The following is a 9090-nucleotide window of genomic DNA, read 5'->3' on the forward strand; positions in this document are numbered from 1 at the left end:
CCCTTAACGTACCGAAGAATCCGTTTTAAGGCGGAAAAATGAGCCTCTTGGGGATCATGCATAAACAAACAAATCTGCTGAACTGCATAGGAAATATCAGGACGTGTGAATGTGAGATACTGGAGAGCACCTGCTAAACTACGATATAGAGTGGGATCAGAGACCGGTGGGCCAGTAGTTGTAAGTTTTGCATTGGTTTCAACTGGTTTCCTGCAAGGGTGACATTCGAGCATATCAGCTCGCTCTAATATCTCAGAAGCATACTTTTGCTGAGAGAGAAACATGCCGTTAGAAGTGCATGTAACACATATACCCAAAAAATAGTTTTTGATAATATAAATGGGCCATAATTATATGTACGTCTAACAACTTTGAATAGTTTTTGATACATTTTGTGTAGTAGTGGTATATAATTTGAAGTTTGGACACGATTAATATAAAATACGTACAAGACTAAATGGAATGAGATGATCATCAAATCTATGAAAAGAACCATGTTAAACGAAGACCAATAGTTATTTAATCGTATGATTAATAAGTATTATTATTATTAGAAGTGGCAAATCTTTTGATTTTGTTGCAAATCTATGGACATTCTATTCTATGGATAGATTAATTTAAGATTAAAAAGTAATTTATAGATTAAGAGTCAACTAAGCTCTTCAGATACGGAAAAGCCGGACAGTTTTAGCGTCAAACATCTTATGTTGGGATAAGCTAATATTTTATTCATTATTAATCTGATTATTATTGTTTGTTTGTTGGTAAAATTACTTTACTTTTTAAACGTTGTAAATTGGAGAACAAAAGTTTTTGAATTCACTTCTACTCGCAATTGCATATTATGATTATCTAAAAAAATACAAATGATGGAGTTTGCATCATCACAAGATGAGTTAGTAATTGACGTTCTCGTATCCTTCTAAAATATCTTAATGTCAAATTCCACTACTAAAAATTTTGAAGTGACCACGGAATGAGTCGGATATATTACAAGATAACTCGGTCATGCTAAACCCAAAACGGCGAAGAACAAATAGAATTTGCTACAAAAGCCGGCTAATTTGGGTATTCCTGCGTTCAAGAGTAAAATAATTTCAATAGTCAAATAATCTTAACAAAAACAGAGAAACCCTAATTTGCTCTCAACTTCTCAAGATGATGATGTTAGAATATCTAATATAATGAATCACTCATCAAAAAGCAACAGGAGCACGTACTCCATATGGTTGATTATAACCAACACTAGTAAAAAGTAAAAAATGCATATAATCTCCAAGTTTAACAATTCATACGTGTAATCTTATATGGGATACATTAATGTATAAACTCGAATGAAATTAGATTTTGAACTTAAAATGGCTACAATATTTAACCTCCAATCTTATGTATTCATTCATGGGCTGGGCCATATGGAGTTACTGGGGATTAAAGTATCATATAAATTTTAAAAAGCCCAAGTATAGGTTCTTTTGGGTTAGTTTCTTATGTGCAATTGCATCTGCCAGTGGTCTCCTAATTAGTATTTATTTTACACTCCGTATATAATTCGGAAACATGGTTTCACTTGCCTTGTGACTCGTACATTACGTTATAATGTGCATTTCGGCCATTTTATATCAACCGTCACATCCCATTAATCTTCACAAGTTTATAAACACTTTCACATAATTATAATCCAACAAATTATCTTCATATACTATATACTAGCTTAAGACCCGCGAATTCGCGAGGTTCTTCTAAGGACTAAACAAAATTGAACTGTCAAAATAATTATATCATATATAATATTTGTTACTTTGTTAAGAAACTAAAACAGTTTAAGTAGTACTCCGTAATATTAATTAAATTAGTGATAATAAAGCAAGCAAATTATAACCTGAAAATAAATAGATACTTTCATAGCATATATTATTTTTATTTTTATTTTTTTATTTTTTTTGTTCAAATGAAAAAGAACCAATTATAGATTTATAGTTACAATTATTTTCTATCTTGGAATTAGAAGTCAATTTTTTTTTAACTGACTGAGAATGATAGCAATACTTTGTACAATATATGAAGTTAGAATATATAATCAATTAGTGTTTTCGCATGCTTTTACATGCTCTAAATATGCTGAAAACATCTTTTTTAGTACCTGCAATATTTAGAAACAATCTAAGTATTCATAACATAAAACTATTTATATCGAGTAGTAGGTAAACTTAAGTAGACTAAAATAAACCCACTTATGCTCATGTTGTTTTTCATTATCTTTATGATGTACCTGTCATCGTTCGTCATAGTAAAGAAACTGCCCCTTTGGGCATGAGATGAAAGCTCCCGAAGAGCCACACTCCCACAAATTGATAACATATCATCACCTCGATCGATATTAGCCAAATTTGTAAGTCTCCTACAACTATACGTATTTGTATTTACATGAGCATAAACAGCTGCATAACATAATCAATCAAACCCCACTATACTGTTATTTGTGATACGCATAAACAAAATTCAATCACTATAGTAGACTTTTAGCTAAAATTATGTACTTTATTTAATATAGAGTACCTGAATAATAAGTTTGAATATAATCTTGTACAAATTCACATATTGTTGCATTAAAGTTAAATATTTCAACCAACTAAAAGTGCATATAGAGACTGGGAGAATTTTGGCAAATCTAGTACACATCCAAATTAGAATTTCTACAACTTTGATACAATAATTGCTAAAACTATTTATTTATTTCTTTGCAGACATTTAGGTCAAGTGAAATGGGTCAAATGTTGTTTAAATTGTATAACTCATCCATAAAATCATCTTAATCTTTATAAAAATATAAGCTAAGAAATAGCCTTAGGCTATTTTTAAGTATATGATGGGAAATAAAAGTTATTGTTATGACCAGTGTTGTCACTGCCCATTTTGGCACCTACATAAGAGAATTACATTTGACCAATTTTGAGTGAGGAACATAATAGACTTTAATAGACTTTACTGCACAACTTTCTTGAACATGTAAGGAATTTTTTAAAATGTCTAAAAAAGTTAGCAAAACTAAGAACCTTGGTAGACTTGAAATCTTTGAAAGTCTAGAACAAACCCTTGTTCAAAATGTCAAAATATAACCAAAAACTAACATACCTTATTTGTAGCTCCTCATCATCTTGGTAGCCCAAAATATAAATTCTGAAATCCATTAATAACCATTAAATACGTTCTTAATCAGGTTACACCTAGTGAGGTTAAAGGCATAGCAAATCCAACTTATTGCATATCCATTAACATGTGAGATGACAGCTGCATAGCAAGATAAATTCATAATTAATTATCGATAATTTATAACCTTATCTTTAATAATAATACAAAAAACATAGTTTGAGAAATATCATATGTGAAATAATAAACTTGTGATTTAGACTGATCTGCAACACTTCTTTGTACACTACATTATTTGTGGTGGTAGTTGTTACCGTTTTCGTCTAATATGTTAACTTCCAAACCTTTTTTGCGTTGTCTTCAACAATTCCTAGAAACACATACATATCATATGAAATGGCTATATGTAAATATATACAAACTTTACATTTAGCACATAGTAACATAAAAGCCTATAGAATTATGAACTCGTCTCAAGTTAGAATTATGAAGGCTAATTGGAAAATCCCGTAACGCTTGTTGTCGAGTTGGTGGTGTCCGTGTTTTTTGTACATGGGTTGGTTCGTTTTTTGGTTAGTGGTTTCTCGTTTGGTTGTTGGGTTGTGGCATGTCTCTTGACCCGTTTACATCTGTGATGTATTGTAACATTCTTTATTTATAAAATTTACCGGGTACATATCCTTACCCAAAAACATAAAAGCCTATAGTTTATCTCATAAACACATGGATTCATATTAACTGTGATTACCGGATTAAAGAATCAATGACAAAAAATCGTTGGCTATTTTTTCCTATCATTATATATATTAACATGAATAGAAGCTTATCTAGATGGATGTAACAACCCAGCCCATTATACAATCGAACACGCGGATATATATATATATTTTTTTTAAGTCAGAAGGGTGCGCCACGCGCACCACCTTAGGGTGCGCGGTGCGTACAGACCCAATCAGCTTCTGTCCGGATTTGTAAATTTTCAAATAAAGATCTCCCACTTCCTGACATATTTAGACGAAACGCTTTTCACAACATGATATAATAGTTAAAACTCACACGATTCAATAATAAAATAAGTTTTACGAAACCGGGCCCACATATGCCGTAATACAAGTTTCGTACAAAAGTATAAGTTTCAACCGAATTAGTTTAAATTCCAAACGACACTAGAGCATGATGTTTGGGGGTTAAACTACCCAACTCTCGGTCAAACTTCAAAAGCTAACACATCCAAAAGCGTCCCTTATCAAACAAGCGGGATCTCTAATCCAATCGTACGCCCTTACCCTTGTCAACGCCCGAGCCTATAAAAAGGTAAACAACGAGAGGGTAAGCAAAGCTTAGTGAATGCAATAATTATACATACACATATATAACATACTTACTTGCAAACACTTACACAATACCGCATACAAGCTAGCAATTCGACAACTATGCAAACATTATGCATATACCAATATCCGCAATCATAATAAGCTAGCAATTCCAAAAGCATATAGTTCACAATTAAATATGCTAGTACAAAAATTCACACGACCATGGTTAACCAATCATACTAGGGAACGGTACTCGAAAAAGACCGTCGGAGTTCATAACATCCATTAGTGTTACTTAAACACCGCGTAATCACTAATCCCCTGGGTGATGTCTTGAACACCGCGACTAACTCACCCCCATGACAATGTGGCATCTTGAACACCGCGACGATTCCACATGTCAATCAAAACAATGAGTGGTGTCTTGAACACCGCGATAATTCCACTCCCATGACAATGTGGTGTCTTAAATACCGCGACAATACCACACGTCAATCAACCCAATGAGTGGTGTCTTAAACACCGCGACAATACCACTCGTTACGTAGAATGTGGCGTCTTAAACACCGCGACAATACCACATTCATACTACACAAATAAATACATTATATATGCACACGCATAATTATTCCACTCACCTTAACGATTCGGTGACGGTTTTATACTTCCGTGAGCTTCAAAGCAAAGTACCTAATACAATGAGTACTTGATCAACACACAAACTAGTTGGACTAAATACCAACAACTTACACATGTGCATTTAATATGCATTAAATGCCCCATTTTCACCAAAACCTTACACTAAATGTCAAGATCACCACATATCACCAAAAGCTAGTGATTAAGGTCCAACAACACTAACTAATACATAATTAGGGTATTTCATACCCATCTTTCTCAATTAGGTCAATTATTACCCATTTGACCACTTTAAGGTCTACACACCCATTTACTAAACATCTAGGTGTGCTAGTAATTAACTAACCAATTTAGGCTCATAAACTCCAATTAACACTTTGAAACCCTAGGTTAGTCATTCTTGAGTCCTCATGGCTCAATATTACCCAAGAACACCCAAAATCACCAAGTATGGGTTTTATGTTCTTCATTTACCCAAACCCTAACCCATACATAAATCAAAGTAAGGAAATCAAAGTTAGAACATACAACTACAACCAAAACGTAGCTAGAGAGGAGATGAACAACTTTATAACTCGAGCTAAGACTCAAAACTAGCTCTTTCTTCCTTTGCTTGAGCTTTCTCACACAAGAATCTCACTCTCTCTCTAAAAATTGAAGTGGATAGGATAAGGTTGTTGGAATTGGAGTGAAAGACACCCCAAGATCTGATCTACAGGCCTTAAACTCGTTCATAAGTGAAATTACCAAAAAGCCCTTCAAAATATCTAATTAAAAGAAGCAGAACCCGGCTACAGTGGAAGTGCGCCACGCGCACCCTTAAGTGTGCGCTGAGCGCACCAAGCTCAGATCAGTCTCTGACCTATGTTTAAATACACAAGGTCTCCCACACTTCATGTACTCTATATACATCTCTGTTTAATAAAATATTAGGGTCTTACAATGGAGGTTTAATAGCTCCATTTTATTTAAGCCAATGTTTAGTTTGTTTACCTTCCCATTAGAATAGTACACATTTAGCAACGACTTTTTCTTCTGTTGTTGGTGTTTTATGTTGACCTACACTTAGTTGGGTGGTGGTGTTGTATATAGAGGTAAAATTATGAACCGTAAGAATACAAAAGAGTTTGGAGTTTTAATTATTGTTATTACCAATTTTCGTTGGTGATCAGTTGTCGGTGTTATCGTTGTGCTTGCAGTTGCCCACCTTACACGTAAAGGGTCAAGACCCAAATTGAATCAGCAAGGAAATGGTACTATCGCACATGTGGACAATGCAGAAATATAGTAACACCAGTTGGTCTAAAGCTGGAACGTCACAACGGGCCACTATCTTCTTGCTTGTCCCTTGAAGTTCCCCGAGAATTAGTACGTTGTCCATTATATAAACCTGCAACAATCATCAAAACATATTAAATGCATGAACGACGACAAAGGCTCTTATAAACTACCAACAACCGACTAATGATTTAGGAAAGGAATGACTAACAGCCCCAATGACAATAAAGTAATCTAGCACATCATCTCAAATGTATGTAAATTGGTTCAGACCTAATGGAAAACTAAGAAAAGAGGATTTGTTTCAGATGATAAGTAGGGATATGGTCTAATTTATTAACATACATTAATAAAATATACTTCTTCTTTGTTTTTCATAAGGTGATATCTCACTACGAAGTCAAAATATCAGGCTCACCTTACAATAATAGAGGCTGAACTGAAAGGCAGAAAACCTGTATAAACACACACACCATGGTAAAACTCATAATCAATAAATACAGAAGATGAAATAAACTAAACACGAAGATGCAATAATCAATCCTTTAATTACCGCAAAGCGGTAACAACCTGGAAGACGATAAGAAGAGGAATTACAAAATACAAACAATGCCCTTACGATTCAAGTTTTGAGCAATCTGTATAACAGATTACAAATGGAAAGTAATTCATATAACACTACTGAATAAAAAAGCTAACTAAACGCTTACCGAATGAACAATCAAAACAGAGAAACAAATCAATATCCAAGGCGATCTTGCTACAAAGACAATATGCAATAACAGTTAAAAATACACAAAACATGTTAGCGATTCTAATAAAGGAAAAGGGGGGAAATTAACCCGGAGAAGGTGATTACTGAGTGGAAAAAAATGAAAGAGAAAAAATTACAACCTAAATACATTTACAAATTCAGTCAGAATATAAAAGGTTGCAACATACACATGTTAATCAAATAAAAGTTAAAAAGGTATGTACAAAGTATAAATACGTATATGCATACATCTAGATAAGCTTCAATGCTTGAAAATTAAGTGATGTAGCAATAAAAAAACAATTCAAAATCCATTAGAATAAGTTTTGATGCAAAACACTGGAAAAAAATCAATCAAACAAAAATAAACAATGCTTATAAGTACACATTCATATACACATTCATCTATATACAATAGAACCCTAAAACATATAAATCACAAGAATAATATTTGAACAACTAACCGTCGTTTCTCAAATAACGATTATGCTACAACAACGATTGATCAACGAATCGACCCGCAAACCTGGTTAGATACTGATTACTGCGTATAATTGGTGAAGACGATGCATGTCTAAGGCAGCTATCGAAGATAGGTAGCCGTAATGGGTGTATTGAGCGAAGATTTTTGTATCTGTATACATTAACAAACACACATAAAATCAAATTCAATTCAATAAAGTTGTGTAGGTAAGTAACTTAAGTGAACTTATAAACCCAAAAAATAATAACACACATACCTTTGAAAGATAGTTGAAGCATCTGATTCATATATAGCGTATTTGATCTTCAGATGGGCTATTAGATGAAACCATAGAATGACTCCAATTGATTCGTAAGCGAAATCTTCAGATAGTTGTTAAAATACAATGATGCATTTAGAATAATATGGAATTAGTAAATGTATATGGGTAAAATATCTAGATATTAATATGTATAAGAAAATATCTAGATATTAGAATATGAGAGAAAAATCTAGAAATTGAAATGTAAAAGAAAAATCTAGATATTTGTAGGTTGTAGAAATATCTAGATATTTATATATCCATGGAAATATCTAGGTTCTAGAATGTTCCATGGAGTAGTATAAATATGGGAGGAGATTTCATTTGTGTTGTGTGAAGTTGTGAGAGTGAAATAAGAAGTGTGAGTAAGTGAAGTGTGAAGTAGAGAAGAGAAAGCTTGTAAGTAATATTGTAATTGTAATTTAATATAAGTGTTTTTATTAAGTTTCCCGATCAAGCCTTAGTTTGTGTTTAAGTTCTTAGTGCACTTTTGTTGTTCTTATTATATGGTCGGCTCTACCGCCTAAGTAATACATGGTCGGTTATACCGCCTAAAGATATATGGTCGACACTGTCGCCTAAGTACATTGTGCACTAAGGATTTATAAAATTAAAGGCTAACCAACGTCAAAGTGTTGGTGTAGTGAGTCTAGTATAGTCTAGGTCCTCTATAGTGGGTGTGTTGGGCTCGTCGAAGCTTCCAACAAGTGGTATCAGAGCGGGTCGTTCGGGACCATTGCTAGTGGAGGTACTCATCGGTAAACGTTGGACGTTTACATCGACTTGTTTTCACCAAGGCTCTAAGGGAGATTCTGTCAGAGCACAGTTAGGAACTGTGAAAGCTCATCGGTCAGGGACCAAGCTTATTGGACGTTGGACGTCATGATGGCAGATCTTGCAAGTACGAGCAGTGGAATCAAGAGTCTCAATAACCACAACTATGGTTATTGGCGGACTTGCATAGAATCCTACCTACAAGGACATGATTTATGGGAAATAGTTGCTGGCAGTGACACAACGCCTCCACCGAAAGAAAATGCCGAAGCCTTGAGAAAATGGAACATCAAGGCTGGGAAGGCTTTATTTATATTGAAGACTACAATCGAGGAGGATCTATTGGAGCACATCCGTGACGAGAAAACACCAAAGGCAGCTTGGGAAACTTTTGAAA

At 33.9% G+C, this 9090-nt stretch overlaps 1 long non-coding RNA gene across 2 annotated transcripts; it reads right to left on the reverse strand.

The window, feature by feature from the left end:
- Positions 1-4207: 4207 nt before the first annotated feature.
- LOC139885283 (uncharacterized) lies at positions 4208-7991 on the reverse strand. 2 transcript variants are annotated; one of them, XR_011771966.1, is made up of 5 exons: positions 7875-7991; positions 7599-7768; positions 6799-6835; positions 6255-6492; positions 4208-4451 (listed from the first exon to the last, which is right to left on the reverse strand). It is a non-coding gene; the product is annotated as an uncharacterized lncRNA (long non-coding RNA). The 2 variants fall into 2 exon arrangements; XR_011771965.1 differs by lacking the exons at positions 7599-7768; positions 7875-7991 and having other exon boundaries at positions 6799-7067.
- Between the last annotated feature and the right edge of the window lie 1099 nt (positions 7992-9090).

This window comes from Rutidosis leptorrhynchoides, chromosome 1 (genome assembly GCF_046630445.1).
Source record: "Rutidosis leptorrhynchoides isolate AG116_Rl617_1_P2 chromosome 1, CSIRO_AGI_Rlap_v1, whole genome shotgun sequence".
NCBI lineage: Eukaryota > Viridiplantae > Streptophyta > Magnoliopsida > Asterales > Asteraceae > Rutidosis > Rutidosis leptorrhynchoides.